We start from the raw sequence: 22,760 nt of genomic DNA on the forward strand, positions 1-22,760 counted from the left end.
ATACATGCTAACGCTTTAGTTTAGGTTCCAACTCTCACTATTTAACTCGTAGCCTATTAGCAGGCATTTTACTAGGATGTTGGCTGTTTATTACTTATAAGCACATATTAATGCCTTATTCCTCATGACCATATTCAACCATACAAGGACATACTGTACATAATCCTACCCAATATCTAAACTTAACAACTACCTTACTATTATTAATAAGCATTAATTAGGACTTCATTGAGGCAAAAGTTGTAGTTAATAGTGAAAATCGGACCCTATTCTCAAGTGTGACCCAGATAAATATTTTAAATTACCATAAGAATATTTTTGCATATTGCATTTTTATTTGCATATTTCATACTATGCAACACATTTTTATTTATTTATTTATTTTTTTTGCATAACACTTCTCAAACAAAGCATTTGACAGAATAGATATTGGGTTTCAATAATAGAGCCATATACTGTTTGGACACATTTTGGTTGTGAAAAATTAGTTGAACATGTTTATACTGTAGTGAACCACACCAGTGGTTGCTATTCACTAAGACAACTGTATGAACTTGAGGAGAATTGGGTTCATACATTCACTAAATATCACATTGGGACCAGTTGGTTAAAAGACATTGCAAAATAAGAATAGTTAAGCTCTGAAAAAAAAAGCACTAGCATTTGAAAAAAAAAATACGCTTGATTTGATATTTCTTATCTCATACAATGACCAACATTTTAAGAGTTACAAAAGTTTCCAAATGCTTTTTAAGTCCACTTTTTTGTGATGTTGAAACAGCCGGATTAGTTCTACAGAAGGGCTTCTATTATCTAGGTAAATTACAGGGTAAAGTCATTGTTTTCGCAGCAGTGGTCATGGACAGATATGCACCGAGTCTGCTCGCACAGGAAGTTCAGAAGGTTAGCCGCATACATCTCTTGTGTGTTTATTAATTATTTTGGTAATTTGACTGTTTTCAGCTATTAATAAGACTGTCACACTCACAACATTTTTGCTGGTGATTAATTGTCACAAATAATTGTGATTAATGATTTAATTGTCCTGTTTATTCATTTGTATTAGTGTAAATTCAACGATTTATGTATTCTGAAACAATACAATTTGTTTGTATTATATTATTGTTTATATTAGGTTTCATTAATTTTCTAAAACAAATTCTAAAAAGATATTTTAAATAATATTTATAAAATATATTTTAATAATATTTTAACTTTAGTAACGATATGGTCAACTGTCTATCGGCTTTGTTGTTTTATTGTGTTTTGATATTGCAACATAGCATAACTTGCATTATTATGTTAAATATTAGAATGGTATGTCAAACTAATATATTTTTCTTCTGTTTTCTTCACTTTAATGCAACATCAAGCCTATGTTTCGCAAGAAGGAAGACTTGAGTTTGTGTGTGAAGGATTCATTTTTGCAAGGACTTAACTGCACTACCAACTTTACAGGTATACAGAGTTTTATCAATGAAGTTATAGGGAATATGCATACAATATATTTATGGAATATGCACACAAGGTCATTCACATGCAGACGGGGTACAAAAAGACCCTCCAGCATCTGAAAAAAGGTAATGCAACCTCACTGGTTTACTGACACTCAGCAAGTGAGATTAAATGGCTGGGAAAATTTGCCATTACAGCTCCGGATTACGATGAGTGAATCTGTGCACCAGGGGTTAATAGCACAGTAAATCATCAGAAACATTTTTCAGGTTGCTTGACTTTATTCCTTTTTAATTTAGCATTTTTTCCCCTCCTTTTGTTTCTTGATTTTGTCTTCTTTCTCAGTTTTTTTTCCCCACATTGAAGACACCCCCCCCCCCCCCATGTTGCATTCCAAGAGGTTGATAAATCAATCCATCAAAAAATTCTTTGCGGTGAAACTCAATCAAGAAAGGTCATGTCGCCGGGAAAAGAACAGATTAAATTAGCATTGAATTAGACATGGAAAGTGAGCTCTGTCAAAACCATCACCGAGCTCAGCACAATTAGAATATGTTAATTATGCATTTCATTAAGGGCCCAGGCGCTCTTTGAATGTGAGATGAAATGTCACTGGTGTAGGCAGCCGAAAAATGGAAGATTGCCAGGCACAACTTTCTTTGTGCAATGTGTGACACCTTCATTAACATCAGGGATTGCTGCTCTGATTAGACTTTTTGTATTAGTAAAAGCCTAAGGCCTTCAAATGCTTCGGGTTTTTTGCCACCCTGACTGCAAAAAGGACATTGTCTGTGGACACTTGAGTTAATTTACAAAACATAACACAAACAATACAACTTGTAATCCTTGCACATTCGTGTGTTCAGTTCCTTTATTTTGAATACCTTTTTTTTTAGACACATGCTGTCAAGATTTCAAGGTGTTTTTATATGGACCAACCTGCATTTAGGCTATGTGTTTCTACTTGACTGCTATATCCAACTGAGCTTCACATGAGCTTCATTGGTAGTTCGCTACATGTGTATTTGCATAAGGTTGAATGCCCAATTTGGTTGCATCACCAATGGTCTATGATGCTTATATTACCTGCCAACTCTCATTGATAGTGAATGACTTCCAGTCACTTTGACACTGCATTAACACTTCACATTAATTACAATTAACATTGCTAATGCATTAGGATTATGCATGGACTAACAATAAGCAAAAAAAAAAAAGAATAATTCATTTATTAATCTAGGCTTATGTATATTTATGAATATACTGTTGACTGTTGTTTATTCATATTTGTTCATAACATTACATTAAACTGAATAATAATAACATTAATAACGAAAGTAACCATTTATATTAATATTATAACAATATATGTTATAATACCAACAATATTCATGTTAATTTATGCAACATGCAGTGTATTACAAATAACCTAAATTAATAAATGCTATACAAGTATTGGTCCTTGTTAGTTCATAATAACAATGATATTTCTCGTTGTAAAGAGCTGCAAATGTTTCCCCTTTAGGCAGGTTTCACACACTTTTCAAACATTACTCTATATCTGTTTGTCAGTCAGGATTTAAACCTTACCTGCCGTATCAGTAGCCAATGAGTCCTTCAAATACTTGGGTAGCATTTGCCTTAGCATTACAGCACGCTTTCAGAAACCCTCCACCTTCCCTAGCTCCACCTGCTACGGGTAATTAATAGGGGTATAACGGTTCACAAAATTCACGGTTCGGTTCGATACGATACACTTGTGTCACGGTTCGGTATGTTTCAGATACCGCAAAAAGAAAGAAATGGCAGAGAAATTTCTTTGATTTAATTTTTTGTATTATATTTTTATTAAAACTAACATCATAAAGTATGATATTTTTTTAACTTTGAGCAATGATGGAGCTATACTTGACTTTTCTTAGGAGCATATAAAACAAAACAGCTCCTTTGCTTCTAACTTGTAGTAGTTAAAAACAAAGCTTTATTTTAGTTCAGGTTAACATTTGAGGGCAGCAATTGTATTGATAATGTCAAAATACAACCGACGTGATGTTACTTGAAAGCATTATAGCCTACTATTCCTGCCAAACTTACAGATAGTAGTGTTATACAGTAAATCCATGGTGAATGTTGCTGATCTGTGGACACTGGATAGTTCATTCATGGCACAATGTTTCTTCCTGGTTTCCACGTCAGCGCTGTTTGATCCGTTAATAACGGAGAAATGTGAATGTTTCTCACTAGATCTCGCAGTGATGTTAACTTCAGTGGCGAATTCAAACGTTTTCTTTACTGGATTTGGCTGTGTGGTAAAAGTGCTGATCAAGATCGGCTCGCGCTGCATTGGTCCAAACTGATAAACGGTCCGTCATCCAGACAACCACACAATAATGAGCAGCTCAGTTTCGTTTCCGCTTACATTACATTTGCCATTTGATGTTGGGAAATGGTGTGGTCACGCCAGCGTCTCTTACATTATGAACGTGCTTGCCGTACGCGCGACGCGCCTACATTTGAATAACGAAATGAACCGAACGAACCGTACGCATTCAAAAATGCGTACCAGGCAGATTACTTTCACATATTTTGGAAATGTCCAATGATTCAGTCCTTTTGGTTAGAGATAGTGACCGAAATAAGATTGATACTGGGATTTGATACGGAGTACAATTTCAGTACTATATATTTAGGAAATATACCAACTAACCTTAATGCTCAAGACAAATACCTACTTAATGTATTATTAGTTGCGAGTAAAAAAACAATAACTAAGAAATGGCTCCAAGAGAGTCCACCAACAAAAGATGAGTGGATAGCGATTGTAAGTTATATATACGATATGGAAAAACTGACCTTCTCGTTACGATTAAACATGGATAAATTTTACAAGTACTGGTCAAAGTGGCTAAGGTATACGAGTAGGGATTGAACAAAAGGAGATACTGTGAGTGTTATTTCCTCTCTCTTTTTATTTATTATTTTTTTTATTTATTATTTCCTCATTTACATTTGATTGGTAATACTATATTGAGAACCCTTTTTTTTTTTCTTCAGATGTACAATACTTGCCCAATGAAAATATTCTGGCTTGCATGTTGTATAATGGGACCCTGAACCTTTTATTGACTTGAAAGGACAATTATAATTTTTCCCCTGATGTTACTATAAAGGAAGGAAAGGGGAGGGGGTATGGGGAAGAAAAGGGAACCCCTGATTTGATATTAACATAATGTTAATGAAAGTTTGTGTATAACATAATTGTATGTTACACCCCTAGTGACTGGTTTGTTCTGTTCTGGTTTTTTTTTTTTTTTTTTTTTGTGTTTTCCAAAAATCGATATAAACCAATTAAAAAATAAAAGTTTAAAAAAAAAATGCGTACCAAAAACCGAACAGAAAGCCTCGTACCGAACGGTTCAATACGAATACGTGTATCGTTACACCCCTAGTAATTAATGTATGCTATATTGTACAGCAGCAGCATGTCTTACTTGCTCACAGCAGCATGTTGTGTGTGTATTGGCAGTAGAAAGTCCCCTACTCGCAATGGAGCAGCAGCTATAACGTAGCAAATCTATTCCGCCAAGACCAAACATAAAACATTGTCATACCCATTACCATGCCAATCACTCCTGAGAGTTGTCATGACAGAGCTAATTATCAATGAATTCAACCAGAAAGGCGTTGATCTTTTTAAACAGGCGTTTTAGGTGTACATCGTTCTTCTATAAAAAAATCCAACACAATGATGAAGGCCCTGGCCATGAAGAAAGGGGGCTCTATCCTTCATAATAAAATGGCAGAGATGCAGAGAAAGAGAGTCATAACAGAGAGCAATAATGAAAAAAGAAAGTGGGAAGCGAGCACAAATGGTCTGGAATTCTGGATGACTTACACTGAAGATCAGTCAAACTTTTAAAAACTTCATTAAAGCAAAATGAAAGTGCTCCCTGGCACTGTAAAATTTAATAGAAGATGCTTGGGAATGGGAGCAGCCTGCCAATTACGGCTTCACAGCCTTTTTTTAGGGTTTAGATGACTGTCTGAGTTCACACTGAAGCAAATAAGAGAGCGTGTTTGTTCGTTCCTCACCCACCACATTTAAGCTGATGTTCATAACGCTGCACGATCACCGGCTGTTAATCTTATTCCTGTAAAGAAAGCTGGTAATATCACTCCACGGCATCTCTGAGAAGGAACGCTTTATTTAAAAATATATAATTCCTTGTTTTGCATTGGTTTAAGTGGGTTGGATGTCTCTTATCTGCTTTGTTCATGTATCTTAATATCCCATTTCCGTCTGTTTGTGCCAAGCGGCAATGTGTTGTCTTTTCTAAAGCATGTGATAAATGATAAATGATTCTAGAGACAACTTCATTTTGCAAAAGGTACTGTTATTTTACGCAGTCTTGCGCAATTTAAAATCCAGTATATGTGTTCCTAACCCTAGTTGCTGAGCTATTATTACAATTTAAAATAACACTTTTCTATTTTTAATATATTTTAAAATTTAATTTATTCTTTTGATGAAAAAAGCTGATTTTTCAACATCATTACTCCAGTTTTCAGTGTCACATGATCCTTCAGAAATCATTCTAATGTAATGATTTGCTGCTCAAGAAACGTTTCTCATTATTAATGTTGAAAACAGCTGCTTATTTTTTGTGGAAACCTTAATAAATTTTTTTCAGGATTCTTTTTCAGTTTTTACAGTCTCTTTTGATCATTTTTAATGCATCCTTGCTAAATAAATGCATTATATGTTTTAAAAAAAATTGTACTGACCTCATGTGTACTGGTCATGTGCTGGTTATTCATATTTTACTCATAAAATATAACATGTAAAATAGCTGCAACTATCCATCCAGTATTTGACTGTTCTGTGTTTTTTGTGCTCACAGTACTGACAGAGCTTAGCGTCAAGATAACTAAAAACTAAAAGCCTGAAACATACTCTATAAAAACACAAATGCTTCTACTGTAGTTACACAATTTTGATTTCATGTGTTCTTTATTTCTGAATAAGTAAGCATTGCATTCTCAGCATTGCCACAGAGGGCGCTATAACAGAAGTTTGTGTCAACCTTTTTCTCTTTCAGGATAACTACTGTCATGGCAGAGCAACAGTCTGAAGACGATCTATCTGGAAAATTGCTGAAAAGAGAATCAGATGCTTAAAATAAGGTCAGAAACATAATGTATTTTCTTTCCTATTGTGACGTGTATCCATGTGAAATGGCTTCTCACACAAGAAAACAATATTGGCCTGGACATTTTGTCCATGGTTGATCTCATGAGTGACGGGTATTCCTGCCCTCTCGCCAGTAAACACGTCATCAGAGATGGTGGTTATTTTGATTAAAGATTACTAGAGCACATGAATTAAAAAAAAAGATGTGCACAGATAAATAATGTATTATAATTGCTGTAAAAAAAACAAAAACCTGGTTTTCATGGATTTTCACTTCAGATTGTTGCTATAACCTGACTGAATTTGACCTGTAAGAGAAAACAAAGCCTGAAATGTGTATTAGGTTTCTATAATGGCAACATGGCATCATGACTTTTGCGTAAACATTCAGTGGCGTGTTATCTATATGCATTTACAGCTATCTGCATGTATGCGTGTATGTCTACGCCGTTAAATGTCCGAGCGAAACAAAGCAAAATGTAGATCTACATCTGGGGAGCGATATTTTTTTTCCTAGGATGGTTGGGGAAGACATATAAATGGTATTAACCCCAGTGACGGGTAGCTTTAGGGACGGGGTTGGAGTAGGTCATAGATTTATATATACAGTAATGTAACGTTAAGTCAATGGCGTTCATAAACGCGCTGAAAAGCGATTATGTGTACATATGCCATTTCATGAGAACAGTCTTATAATGGCACACTTCTGGGTTACATTTTTTAATTAAATTTTTTAACCCAACGTTTGGGTTTGTCCATATTTGATCCATAGTTGGGTTAAAACAACCCAGAATTTTTAGATTGCAACTATACTTACACTCTAAAAAATGCTGGGTTGTTTCAACCCAAATTTGGGTCAAATATGGGTCAAATATGGACAAACCCAAATGTTGGGTTAAAAATGTAATAATAAAAATATTTACAGCTGAAAGTTGAGTTGAAGTTGGATTCAAATTTTAAATTACATTTTAAACCTAACATTTGGGTTTGTCCATATTTTACCCAAATTTGGGTTGAAACAACTCAGCATTTTTTAGAGTGGGTTTGCGTTAACCTAAGGCTAGTGGATTAGGCTACTTTTGTCCCTTTGGCATTAAAGCTAGGGTAGGCAATTTCAGAGAGGCTAGCAATAGCAAGCTAGCATTTGAAAGCATGAGATCCCACCCTCCCTTCACAGCATCTCCTTTAAAAAATATCAACACGCACAGAAGTTTCTGCAAAGCGTCACAAGAGACGACGGGAAATTACCTCATGTCTCAAAGCATATAACGTTACAATAATAATTAACGTAAACAACTTACATTTCCATATATGCATTTGGCAGACGCTTTTATCCAACGCGACATGCATTTCAAAGTACACATTTGAACAGACAACTTCTGTTATTGATTGCTGTTAGGATGTGAACAGAGTTTCAACCAGTATAGTAAAAAGTGTTTATAAAACAGATAGCCTTTAATGCAAGAACTCACCCTCATGATGTCAGACTGACTGTTCATCATGACGATTAATGTTTTGTTTTCCCTCCATAAATGAAGCAAATTCTTGAGATCTACAGCACATATAACACCACAAAGAATCACTGTTAAAGACATGGCACATCTGACCACCATAAATATCAAGCAAATGCTAAGCTGTACAATAATCTACATACATCTACAGGAAACAGCCAATCAGAGGAAAAATATGGAGGTTTGCATCTGTTGTAAATGTATTCCGTGGCCTGAGGATGAACTCGGAGGCCATGTGACGTATGATTTACACACAAAAGACCACTGACTCTTCACAATGATGTATCTCTGCCTCCGTCTGGTCAGACCCAGTCCTGACATATAATCTTTCTCTTTAAACGCTGATATAGAGATAGATAACAGAGTGTTCTATTGATTCCACTGAGGTTTTTTTACTGTCAGCTCGGGCCAACTGCTGTTTTAAACACTAACTTAGCTTCCTGTGTCTTGTATATTCAAAAAACAGTCTCTGCTGTGTCTTTTTAGTACCATAAGTGGTACCATAGTATTTAAATGGCACTAATCATACCGTAGTATTATGGTAGTATACTGTATGTCCAAAACATGGAAAGTTCGTGGTACTTTGATGTATATAAAATGTGATTACCATAATTTTATACCATGAAATAACGTTTCCAAAAACAGAATAATACTAAAGTTGGTAATACTATGATAATTGGTTATTTTTCATGATTTTAGATGATTGCCATTTTTATATACCATGATATGCTATAGGCCTACAACTCTAAAGTACATCAAAGAATACCATGCTATTGTTGTAATTGTCCAAACGGCATGCTAATACTAGTATTTGACTATAATAATTGATGTATTTTTTAAATGACTTTGCATTCACTGACTTTAAAATATTGTTGCCAATGTCACTGTATTTAAACCATTAATGGTTTATGAAAATGCTGGGTTGTTTTAACCCAACTTTGGGTCAAATATGGACAAACCCAGCCATTGGGTTATAAATGTAATTTAAAAAAGTAAGCCTATGGCTGGGTTTGTCCATATTTGACCCAAAATTGGTTTAAAACAACCCAGCATTTTCATAAACCATTAATGGTTTAAATACAGTGACATTGACAATAATATTTTAAAGTCAGTGAATGCAAAGTCATTTAAAAAAATACATCAATTATTATAGTCAAATACTCAGTGATACATAACCCAGTGATAGGCTATTCCAAGTAGGCCCACATCAAATCATACACTCTAAAAATCCTAGGTTGTTTCAACCCAAATTTGGGTCAGATAAGGACAAACCCAAATATTGGGTTAAAAATGTAATTTAAAATTTTAACCCAAATTCAACTTTCAACTGTAATTTTTGTATTACATTTTTAACCCAACATTTGGGTTTGTCCATATTTGACCCAAATTTTGGTTGTAACAACCCAGCATTTTTTAGAGTGTATGATTTGATGTGGGCCTATCACTCTAAAAAATGCTGGGTTGTTTTAACCCAAATTTTGGGTCAAATATGGACAAACCCAGCCATTGGGTTACATTTTTTAAATTACATTTCACATGCTGGGTTGTTTTAACCCAACTTTGGGTCAAATATGGACAAACCCAGCCATTGGGTTACATTTTTTAAATTACATTTTACATGCTGGGTTGTTTTAACCCAACTTTGGGTCAAATATGGACAAACCCAGCCATTGGGTTCAAAATGTAATTTAAAAATGTAACCCAATGGCTGGGTTTGTCCATATTTGACCCAAAATTTGGTTGAAAGAACCCAGCATTTTTTGTCCAAAAAAAAACATAGAGATACCATATCATACGCGCATTTATGGGTATGATCATGATGATGATTATGGCTGCCGTTCTAAAAATCATTTCCCTCAACATCCTCACACGCAAGCGCGAGTCTTACCTTGCTGTCATGCGTGTGTAAAGATTTGGCAAGCAATTTATCTGGAGCTTCATGTTTATTCAGTTCAAGTGTTTCCATATTAATACAGTTAATCTAATATCTAACATGTCTACCTTAATTACAAGCTTTCTTTTTGTGAACCCTGATCTGCTAGAGTCTGAGCAAAGAGCAATGATTAAAGGAATCCTGCACCTCATTTGCACATTCACTCTGTAGGGTGCACGCGACTGCTACATACTGAATCAAAACTACGTGACAGAAAGCGGGTGAAAAGGGAGAGAGTTTAAATTCACAGAGTATCTTCAAGCGTATGTAGATGCGTCAACCCTGCTGCTATGCGATCAGCACGTTAAGAGAGTTTTCACGAGGATATGAAGACATTTGGGCCAGGAACTAGCGGTGCGGTCAGGTTTGTTTTTGCGTGATGATTTTGCAGATGATCAAAGCTAACAGCTTGCCCGTACCATCACGTACATTCTGACTCCTTATGAAATTGTTTTGAAGCATTTACACCATTTTAAGCCTTCTAAATGTCATAATTCCTATTATTCATAGTCTGATGGCTTCAAAACATCAGAACATCTTAGATTCACCACACCGACGGGGCGTGGAGGTTCTTTTTATAAAAATGTACTAATAAATCCACTGCAAAATCAAATTATACACGTAAGTATGCTTGCATCACACAGACAGCGGCGGAAACTGAACTTGGCAAAATCGAAGTCGGCTCACATTTGCAAATCCTGTGTCAATCTGTCATTAGACATGTTATAAAATAATGATAAGTGTACGCTTCTCGCTCGCTTTAGCGTGCTGCTCTCTGATGTTGATGCGCTGTAATGGGCCAAATGTGCATTGGAATTTGCCTGCTTGAATAAACACAAAACATTCTCTCTCTGCCTCACTTTGTATTTTCCTGATGACTGTGTGTTCTCTGGATCAACACTGACTCCAAGGGAACATGAAAGGGTCAACAAGCTCGCAATGATAATCTTGCTATTCGATTAGGTTTCCGGATTCAAGAGGGGTCAAGGGCAGAAAAGTAGGCTACCTCACTTTCTCCGAGGAGTTGATGTCGGATGAGAAATTAATCGAAAAGACAAAACATATTCATTTCACTTTTTAAACTAGTCAGTGACACAAGCTTAGATAGTGTTTCTTTTGTTTCATTGAGGTCCTGTGTTGTGGTGCCAGCGACCTCAAGTCCTCATGGAAAGTTTTCCATACACTGGGTTGTTTCAACCCAAATTTGGGTCAAATATGGACAAACCCAAATGTTGGGTTAAAAATCGAATTACTTTTTTAACCCACTTTTTTTTAAATGTCGCTACTTTTTTCAAAAATGAATCACTACTTTTTTCAAAAAGAATCGCTACTCTTTTAAAAAAGAATCACTACTTTTTAAAAAATGAATCGCTACTTTTTTTTTTAACAAAGAATCACTACTTTTTGAAAAAGAATCGCTACTTTTAATAAAAGAATTGCTACTTTTTCCAAAAATGAATCGCTACTTTTAATAAAATGCTACTTTTTCAAAATGAATCACTACTTTTAAAAAAAGAACCACTACTTTTTCAGAAAGAATCGCTACTTTTAATAAAAGATTTGCTAATTTTTCCAAAAAATGAATCGCTACTTTTAATAAAATGCTACTTTTTCAAAAATGAATCACTACTTTTAAAAAAGAATTGCTACTTTTTCAAAAAGAATCGCTACACTTTTAAAAATGAATTGCTACTTTTTCAAAAAGAATTGCTACTTTTTAAAAAATGAATCGCTACTTTTTTCAAAAAGAATCCCTACTTTTTCAACAATGAATTGCTACTTTTTTGTCATTGTTAGTTATTTGTTATATTGTGATATTAAGAGGTCATCTCTTGATGTTTGTCTGTCAGTTGTTGATATCTACGTACAAGGTCTAATTGAAAATTTGTTGAACAAGAAGAAATGTGTAATTGCCTTGATAAGTTTTTTTCCTGATTGAAGCATTTTAGGACTGTTTTTAAAACAATAGTTGAGAGAACCTATTGCGTGACAATTGTTTTCAACAGTCCGTTTTTTACAGTGAAAGCTAAAAGCAATGGAAGACTCTCTAGAGATGTTCATATGTAAAATGCTTATGATGTGGATGCTGCTAATACATCAATACTGTACGTTTCAGTTTAATAAGGTCATGTTGGCTCAAAATATGAATTTTATTGAAATATTTTAGTTAGTCAGTTAATTTGTAAAATTTACGCATTTTTTAAAATATTAAAAAACGTAACTCAATGAGACTGTGTTTTAATAATTACTATGTTAATATAAAGATACAAAAACATTAACATTTTAGGTGTAAAAAAAATCCTCATTATACAACAAGTGTAAAAAGTACCTATAAATTTGATTTGGTTTCTACTGTATTTCCATTTTGAGATTTGATCTGTGGGCTGACAAATCTCGGTTTTAGGTTTGCAGAAATCTTTGCCGTCTCTCTTCTACTTTCTGTCTTGTTTGCAGTGTCTGAGCGTGGATGAACCGAGATTAAATGAATCATTGTCAGTTAATATGACCACATGTGTGGGAGAAGCTGTTTTTACATCTACGTGATGTTAACACCTCGGCAGATGTTGACTCGGGTGACAGATGAAAGCTCGGCTCTTTTCTGTGAACTAAGAGATCTTCATAATCACAAACAGCTCTGTCAATCAGCTCTCGTTCTTTCTTCCTACAGGAGCTGAAGTGTGAGGTCAAAGTTGAATTAAACCCATTTTATCATGTAAACATCGACAGTATTCATGGCAGATGTCAGAAAATGATGATCAATGAAAAAAATAACATGTTTGACAGTAACATTTAATATTGAGGCAAACTGGGCCAGTTTCACAAACGATTTAAAAGCAGAAATGTGTTTTGGCAAAGCACTTAAATTAATTATGCAGTAAAAACATACAATGTTCAAGTTGTTTAACTGTATTTTTTAACTATTTTTCTAGGCAGATGAACTTCTGGTTGTGTGTTGCCGGCGTAATTCCTGTGCAGAGTCAACTTGTTTTATGGATGATGAAGAGGAAAGATTGGATCAAACTTTACACAAATTAGGTTAGTGATTTTGTCACACTCGGCTCATGCAATATGTGTAAATTATTACGTTTTAATTATTTGCATTATTAATGCAAATTATTACATTTTAACAAATACATTTTTCTATGGAGAAAATGAATGGGATTTTCACTTACGGATCACGACTTGGGGAAAACACCCACTTTTCACGATCAATTTTCATTGGATAAAACCCAGTCCCACCCTATATTTACTTCCCAATGAATATCCCATTTCACTCAAAAGCACTTCACATTACAGAAGTCAAATAGGAAGCAAATGGCATTTCATAATTACTTTAAAGTTTCCAAACTGCAGTTGAAACAGAATCTCTGATATAAGCAGCACATCTTTCTGACTGTAATATCATATACCCAAGGCGCGCCGTGTTATTTGTTGCGAGGGCTGTGCTCTCTTGCACACTTTAATATTGCGTTATTATTTCATCTCGGCCTTGAGATAAAAAAAAAAAAATCTTGATTTTATTTTATGGGATTAACTGCACGCTTTCAGGGCGTCTGGAGGTGTCTGTTATGTTTCGTTTTATTAGTGAATTATTTAGACAACACTCAACGGTAACGCCAAGGACAGCAACGCTGCAACGAGAGCCCTGCTGGCTTTTCCATTCCCCTTTTTCATTCACTTACTTAATTTGGTTTGGTACTCTGAAACCACAGAAAGAAATTCACTATCATTCTCATTGTGATGGCAGCAGAAAGGGGTGTGGTAACTGATTTCCCAGAGGGCAAAGCATGCCGAATTGGTACATAATGATAAAGAAATATCAAAACATTAGAGTGTGGAGATCTGAAAATGGATTTGGGATGAGAGTGAAAGAGACGGAGAAAAGAGCTAGTGTCTCGAATGTCTGCTTGCACCGAGCAGCAACTCAACAGCCCTGAGGTCAGATTTCCACAATGTTAAACACATGATTAATGTATTGATGTCATATTTACAAGATCTAATTTTCTGTTAAAAAATTCTCTTTTTATATTGCCATGTGGTACAATCATCATTCCTCTGAGCATTTAGCAACTATTATGGTGTGCGGAATAAAAAAAAACTTCCCATCAACGATGAAATCAAAAATGACCATCAAACATTATTTTTAAGAAGAAAATATTAGGGTGAACAATGACTTAACTGAATCATTTAGAAGATCTTGTGAACCGAATTAAATAAATCGATTCATTGAAAAGAATTGATTCATTCACATTACCACATTTCAGAGCCGAATCAATTTACCAGTACATTCTTAAAGTCCCCCTGTGGTCAAAATCAAACTTTTAATGTTGTTTATATGTCTATGTGGTGTTTTTAATATGCTTTTTAAGACAAACCATGTGTAAATTCATGTCAACGGCATTGCTGAGCGGAAGCGGGCGGTAATGGTCAGAAATTCGGCGAAGAAAACAGTCCCACACAGGGCTCTAATTTGAAATCACTGGTGTTTCTGACGTCACAAACTACCTTGTAACCAATCAGATCAACCTGTGATCATCAACGAGTGGATCTCAGAGCTGTTGTGAGTGAGTGGAGGCGGGGCCTATCCAAGGCCCCAACTTTCAATATCTTGTTTCGTGTCATTTGTGAATGTTGTTCATTGTCTGTTACTTCTACTGTCCTACTTTGAATCAACATTAAGACAGTCGGCCTATGGCCGATGGATTCTGCCCTTGCTACTTTCAGATATTAAAATGCAAAAGGCCTAAAAGGTGATCCTGAGCAAAAATAAAAAGTGCCCTAATTCCTGTTCAAAAGGTCGCTGTGATGAGTTATTGGGGAGTAAGCAGCTGAAGGCTATTCCCTTGTTAGATTTGACAGAGAGGCTGTCATTTCTCCCTTTAAAAATAGTGGGAAGTAATAAATGGTCATTTGTGAATGTGTTCGCTACCGGCAGAAAGAGCTGCCTCCTGTGAGAGTTTAACATGGTGAAATATTGTCCCCATCGTCGGATGAGCGGTAGACGTTTTTGTCGAGATCAGCGGAAAAGCAGCAGTTTTCCCATGACTTATTATTAGCTCAAGTTTTGATAATTAATTAAGAGGTTACTTTTCAGTCAAAATAAAATGCCATTCACAACCCATGTAACATTTCAGAGTGAAAAAAGTAGGGCAGTGAATTTTATTCACTGAAAACTGATTGGCTCATGAAAAGTGGACTCGAATTGAATAAATAAATAGGCCTCTATTAATCACATCAACACACAATTACGCACAAATCTGCAGTATATAGAAATAAAATAAAATGAACTGATGAAAAGTATAACTTCTATCTGCGCTTTGGATAAAAACAATGCCAAATGCATCAATGTAAATGTCTTTTTTGATATTACCTTGATTTAAAAAAAGAAAAGCTAGCTTATGCTTTCTCATTAAATGTTTATATTGGATAGGGTATAAGGATTATGCAAACAGACCGAGCATCCAAATGTAGATCTGTCAGTTCGATTTTGGGCAGTTCGAGGTTGAGTCCCGGCTCGTGGCCCTTTCTTGTGATCCTGTCACGATAAAAGGAAAAAGGCTGTAAAATACATATACTGTGTTGTGTACACAGGGCTGGACATTAACACCAGCAGTGGCGTGTAACGCAGTCACTTCTACTAGCCACTTTGGCAGCTTTAATTTTATATAGAATACGTAAATTTTTCAGTTGTAGTCTTTTAAAAAGGCACCTGAAAAAATAAAGAGCATTGTAGAGTTGTTGAAAATAAAGATTTTTCGATACATATTGATACTGAAATATCTGAAACGCTTCCAATACTCATTTTACGCAGAATAGACACACGACACCACCTCCTCACTCACTCGATTTATTTTCTCTGAATATTGTTGGTGTTACAAGGCTTGAATTTTAGCATGGAATTGCACGCATTGCACATAATTTTATTCATGTTTCGTGCTCAGACATAAGGGGTGCGCACATAAAGCCGACTCTTAGGCTATGTTTACACGGAAATGATCTGTAGAGAAAACGCAAAAGTGGCGTTGCGTTATCACTTTTTATTTTGCGTTTAGATGAGCGTTATGGGTGGGAAATCCGCGCACATATGGTGACACAAAAGTGTATGAAATTTGATGTAGTATGCACTCTAGGCGGCTAAGTGGCGATGTGAAGCACTGCCACACAACAAAACCAAGTCCGTGCGCCTGCGTACAACCTTCACTGTCTAGAAGACTTTTGCGTTTTTACCTTTTTACACGGGAACGCAGCGGTGGAGCGTTTTTAAGATTTCCACTCTGGAGGGTGGTTTCACTTTTTTGCGTTTTTAATCTCCAAAAATGCCGTCGCCGTGTAAACGAAAGGCACATTTTTATGTTTTCAACCGCGAGCGTTCTCATGTAAACAGGGCCTTAGTAATAAATTGACTTCTTTTTCATTACTTTTTGCACTTAAACAGTCAAAGACACACAAAATAATATCAAATTGCCGGTCAGAAAGAAAATGCATGTTTAACAGTATATTTGATCTGTGAGTCAGGTCTTAAAGTGACAGTAGCCTGATATTCCTGCTGCCCAATTATGAGATAATATAAAAAATATGGCAGTTTTTTTCCCCATGGTATCGATTGTGAAAAAAAGTGGCAAGTAAATTTGGAAAACCACTAGCCACAGTGGCTGGCGAGCAGATATGTATTATCTATGTATTTATTTATTAAAGTATGTATTTATTTATTAAACGAGTAGTTAAAAAAAAAACAAAACAAAAAAACTTTTGCTGATAATTTACTCACCCCCATGTCATCTAAGATGTCCATGTCTTTCTTTCTTCAGTCGAAAAGAAATTAGGGATGCACCGATACCACTTTTTTGGAAAACGAGTACGAGTACGAGTACTTGCATTTCAGTACTCGCCGATACCGATACCGAGTACTTAATAAAAAAACAAAAAAAACATGATTTAAATATTTTTATATACGGGTTTTTAGGTCCTTGATTAAATTACTTGGGTAACACTTTATTTCGATAGTCCACTTTACTAACTATAAGTAACTTTTCAATTACATGTCAACTAACTGTCATTAGAGTATTAGTAGACTAGAGTATTAGTACGATCAGCTTAATATCTGATAACACTTTTTTATTTGGTCCCCCAACAGACATTCAACTGACTATAAGTAACTTGGCGACTACAAGTAAACTTATTCTCCTAATCCAAAGCCATTCACTTTGAAATTGTTCCACACCAGTGATGCACGGGTTGATCCAAAATGAGCGGGTGCCTGGGTACCCGCAGTTACGGGTCATCCAAAAATATTTTTAATGATATTCGGGTCGCGGTCGGTCAGGTCGTTTGGAAAAAAATGCCAATTAAACCTTTGTATTTATATAGTACTAGATAGAATTTTCTATGAAATATATAGGCCGAATTTATTTATTGGCTGAATAACTGGCACGAAGATGACACACAAGCTCAGTCTAACAGTTCTCAGTTCTGTACTGGTGTGATCCGAGAACTGCTGTACCTCTGCGTTCGTTACTATACGCGGATGCGCAGTATCAGCAGTATCAACAACATGTCTCAGTTCAGTGAACTGTTAGTTACTGGAGTAAAATATAATTCGGGATATTGGTTTATTTCAACTCGGAGGGACTGTCAGGCATGTCTGAAAGTGAGTAACTGTAGTAACTTGTGGATCAGCACTGACGCAAGACGTGAACTGATGCGAATGATTCAGTTCGATTTAGCGTACTGGTTCGACCGGTTCATTAAAAAGAACCGATTCGTTCACGAACCGGCCATGTCTATGATCACTAGTCTGCAGAGAGATGGAGGCGGCAAGAGAAAAGGTGAAGACTGGGGAGTGGAAGCTCCGCAAATACACAAATAGAAAGAGTAAGTGTGGGAGACATTTACCGAAATAATGAAAGATGATGTAGGCTACGTCTTCTTGCGATGCTGTGTTGTTACACGTTTATGGCCCAATGACGCTACGATGAGCATGTACTACTTTTAAAAAATACGGTCAGGAAGAGGGTCGGGTACAATATTTTCTTACTTTTTTTGCGGTCCGAGTAGCGGGCGGGTAGTTGAAAACGTTGGTAGTGTGCAGGTTGTTTATACATTGACCCGCGCATCACTGTTCCACACGGCTGACATGTCTCCCCATCTCCCCGCTCTGAGCTGCAGCCGGAGCCTGGGGGTGGGCACTCGGCGCCTGTGATTAACCCATTTCTCAGAACATGGTATCGGTCCCCGGTATCGGGGGACTTTTAACGAGTACGAGTACTTTAGAAAATGTGGTATCGAGGCCGATACCAGATACCGGTATCGGTATCGGTGCATCCCTAAAAGAAATTAATGAAAACATTACAGGATTTTCTCCATATAATGGACTTCAATGGGAACCAAACGGTTCAAGGTTTCAGTGCAGCTTCAAATGGCTTTAAACGACACCAGACGATGAATAAGGGTCTTAAAGTTTTTTTAAAAGTGAAGTATTCCTTTAAGGATGCATTAATTTGAACAAAAGTTACAGTAAAGACATCTGTAATGTTACAAACCTTTCTATTTCACATAAATGCTGCTTTTTAAAACGTTCTATTCATCAAATAATCTTAGTTTCTACAGAAATGATTTTCAACATTTATGATGATCAGAAAGGTTTCTTGAGCAGAAAATCATCATATTAGAATGAGACAAAACATTATTAGTCAGATCTTTTCTTTTAATCATGTTGCATGATTTAAAGTATAATTTATGTCCATAACACAAACGGGTTAGGGACAAGTTACATGCCAAATGAATCCTCTTTGTTTGTTTTTTTGTTCATTTATTTTCAGGAAGCATTACTAATATACAATTCTTTTGCCAAGATATATATAGGACTTCAACTTCAATCAGCTTTTAGAACCTGAACTATCCACTTGGACACATTTATATCACATACATATTCAAACTCAACCTCCTCCGGTTGTTTAATTGGCATTGTGGGTCTTACCCAGGTGGCTTAGCTGTGGATATTCGGATGCTCCAGACTCGAGCATCAATGTGACAGTTTCAGGTGGAGAACACTATTATTAGTTTACCTCTCAGCCATGGCATTTTATCACTGTTGCATCTGATGGTCTCGCAGCTTTAAAAAAAGAGAGGAAGTTGTGCATCTCAATCCGCCCGTTCATATTTCATAGGCCATGGTGTCATAAATACAGGGAGCGCGGCTGACCTGAGCTATTAGTTACACACCTCCATTGGGCGTGCAACATTTCGTCTGTGGCAGGGACATGTTTTCCATGAAGTCACGCGGAACAAGATCCAAGATACGCTGAGAAATATCGTACGCGGGCAAATAAACACCAACGCAGAACTTTGTACGAATAAATAAACACACACCAAACATGACCCGAGGTGGGAAAGAGAAGTCAAAGAGGGACAAAAGATGAAAGCAATACAACATAAACCTCCAGTCAGGAGTAAAAAAAACGATGTAATATCAGGCGAGACTTGTGCTCCAGTCAGCTGTCTCGTCTGAGAGGGTTGCGGGAGGGCAGCGTGTGGACTCCAAACAGCAGGTCAGATTGTAGGTCAATAGTGAGTTGAACTACAGAGACTCTTGCTTTTCCCTCAGCGTGTCTCATAAGTTCTGGTCACACAACTTGCCTTTCACTTTCTGTCACTCTTATGCCATGGTAAATGTGTTAGTCTGGTACATAATCACTCAACAAAGATATAAAGTCTTTGTCATACAGGGCTGTAGTTTTTGCAAAGCCACGCTTTTCTGCTAGAAGTCTGGTCCATGGTCCGTATGAGGTTCAATTAATGGAAATAAGAAAAAATAAAGCGAAGTTCTTCCACATGAATTTGTTCTAAGCTTAGTGGCCTAATTAGAAACAACTGGGGCAATGCAGTGTCATTTAGGGTACTTAACTCAACAGCGATGTAATAAAAACGGAAAATTCCCATACAGATGACAACGATCCTTGAAAATCCTTGAGTAAAAAAATGTATTATTCATGCCAGGCCATTAGATGGCGATGTCAGTTTGTAAAAAAAACATCCCACGCCTATAGACTGAACACGTTATATGCGTGCGCAATGACGTCACTCTTTACACAAATTTGCGTTTTTGTAGTTTATATGATAACGGAAACGTTAACAACTTGCATTATGAAGCCTGTTTTCAAAAGTTTTCAGGCCCCCAAAACGCCATCAGTGTTTCCCCTACCATTGTTTTAGCCCCCCCCCCCCCCCCCCCCAATTGCTGACGAAATCCAGTCATAAACAAGGATTTTACTGTATATTTTCGAGGAATAAATAGAAAGCGGTTCAGTACACTTGAAATAAAAATCGCGATATAGACTAGTGTGTGTGAACACATTCTATTTAAATACGCTCTGGTGCAGCCGACGCGCAGTTTTATTTACCACACACACACACATACACTGAAGACACACGTGTGACGCCGCTTGCGCTGTTTTTTTGCCTATATGAAGACAGAAATGATCTAGATCCACTCTGAAAGTCACTTTGTGATCATTTAACCACTTCATTTGTGAAACTATCAACATGACGATCATGACAAACACACAGAAACTCCAAAGGGCTTCACGGCGACCCGTCAAAATAAAAGTTCGTTTTAACTTGACAGAAATATATTACTGTTGTCCAGTAGAAATAGGAAATGTCCAGATGTAATAATACATTAAAAAATTCATAATTTATTCGTATTAGTGTTAAACAAAACTGAATTTAAGGAATAATCCATGTCTTAATTTTAACAGTAAAGCTCAGTGCAGCACATTATTTGACAAAAAGATTATGATAAAATTAGTTTTATGGCTTAATTTTATTACCAGCAAAAACACAGAATTAGTGTGAATTTTTTTTCATATATCTATATATTTAAAAAAATTAATAATACATGATTTGAATTATTATACATTCTTTTTGATGTCTAATAATAATAAAAATTACATGCCCGCTCCGCTACAGTAGCAGGTAGTGCTACCCCCCCCCCCCCCCCTCCTAAAAAAAAATCCTAGGGAAAACACTGGCCATTAACTTGTCATGCATTAAAAGTTGTAAAAGTTTATTAAAAGTTATTTTTTTATAATTTTATATATTAGTTTTAGTTATTTTAGAGCTGCAGGTAAAATAAAAGAAAATGAGAAATGTGGTTTTGGCAACTAACTGAAATAAACTAAGTTAGAGTTATATTTATGGATTATGATGAGTTTTAATAGTTTTTTTTATACATCTATCTTTCTGAGCATTACCCAGGAAGAGTTACATACACTCGTAAAATCCATCTATCTAACTACAGAATATTGCTTCTGAATACCAATAATATAAATCTTTAAAGGTGAATTTGAATATCTTAATTTAAAATACCGATTGTCAATACAGTCTCTTCTGTTTACCAGGGCTGCATTAATTTGATTAAAACAGGAATATTATGAAATATTATAACAAATGTTTTCTTTTTTTCTATATTTTAAAATGTAATTTATTCCCATGATCAAAGCTGAATTTTCAGCATCATTACTCCAGTCTTCAGTGTCGCATGATCCTTCAGAAATCATTCTGATATGATGATTTGATGCTTAAGAAACATTTGTTATTATTATTATCAATGTTGAAAAGCAGTTTATGGAAACTGCGATTAATTATTTCAGGATTCTTTGAATAGAAAGTTACAAAAAACAGCATTTTGTCACTTTTTATCAATAATGCATTCTTGTTAAATTATTATGATGTTAAAGTATTATCGTCTTAAAGTATTAGTTGTTGTTTGCTCAATTAAATCATTCTAATTTATTGCCGAATAATAAAAGTCCCCCCGCTAATATCACCCACAACCAACTAGAAGTAGAAAATCGTACATATCTGTATTTGAACTAATTTAAATTGAAATGAACCCTCAAACAACTTCCTCTTTCAACCGGAAATCAACATCAGGACAGAAAACTGCAGACCGTTTCACAAAGTATTAAAAGCTATGGCGTCTAGTTGTTTACAAGTAGCTGAAGTGACTTTTTCCTTCAAGAATCTGTCAACAAGTTACTTTCCGTACAAAGCAGGCAAGCAGAACTGTCGGCTCATCACCCTTCAATTAAACCCGTGACCACCTGAAAATCCTCGATTGACATTTCCTCCCGTGATTGTGTCTCATCCATTTTTTAATTGTGCTCATTCTCTCTCGGCCATTCCCATGAGGAGGGTGGACCGCGGTGGTGGCCACTGTCATTCGTCAGGGATGACAGGAGCGAGAGAGCACGTGAGAGAGAGAGAGAGAGAGAGAGAGAGAGAGAGGGCACTATGCCACTTCCAAAGCGAGTGCTGATGTGTCAGTCTTATCACACAGCCGAGCGCTCTGGAGGCGACATCCTCCACTGAATCAGTGACATTTCACGGACGGTGCAAATCTATCCGTCTTTGTCAAGCGTCCCTTCATCCTCGCACAAGCACACATCGTTTTCGCATTCCAGGAGTTAGCATATTGATCACGGCAGAGTCGCTGAAGTGTGGAAGCCATTTTTTTTCCTCTTTTTTGGGGGCTAAAATGGACACCTTTAGTCTACTGGTCACTGTCAGTTTCCGGTGAGGTGCGTTTTAATCCCGCTGTGTGGGTGGTCTGGGTCACGGGTGTCACGGCGTGTTGGTATGCTGAATGGAGGAAGGGTTTTTATTCAAA

The 22,760-nt window shown here is 36.2% G+C and overlaps 1 protein-coding gene across 1 annotated transcript in view; it reads left to right on the top strand.

Moving 5' to 3' along the window:
* Positions 1 to 6,509: 6,509 nt before the first annotated feature.
* Positions 6,510 to 22,760, top strand: part of tshz2 (teashirt zinc finger homeobox 2) — a 194,135-nt gene continuing 177,884 nt past the window's right edge. Inside the window, exons 1-2 of the mRNA XM_089124729.1 lie at positions 6,510 to 6,639; positions 13,021 to 13,126. The gene's annotated coding sequence lies outside the window, so the exon portion shown is untranslated. The remainder of the gene's footprint in view (positions 6,640 to 13,020; positions 13,127 to 22,760) is intronic.

Source organism: Pimephales promelas, chromosome 20 (genome assembly GCF_988280905.1).
Source record: "Pimephales promelas chromosome 20, fPimPro1.hap1.1, whole genome shotgun sequence".
Classification (NCBI taxonomy): Eukaryota; Metazoa; Chordata; class Actinopteri; order Cypriniformes; family Leuciscidae; genus Pimephales; species Pimephales promelas.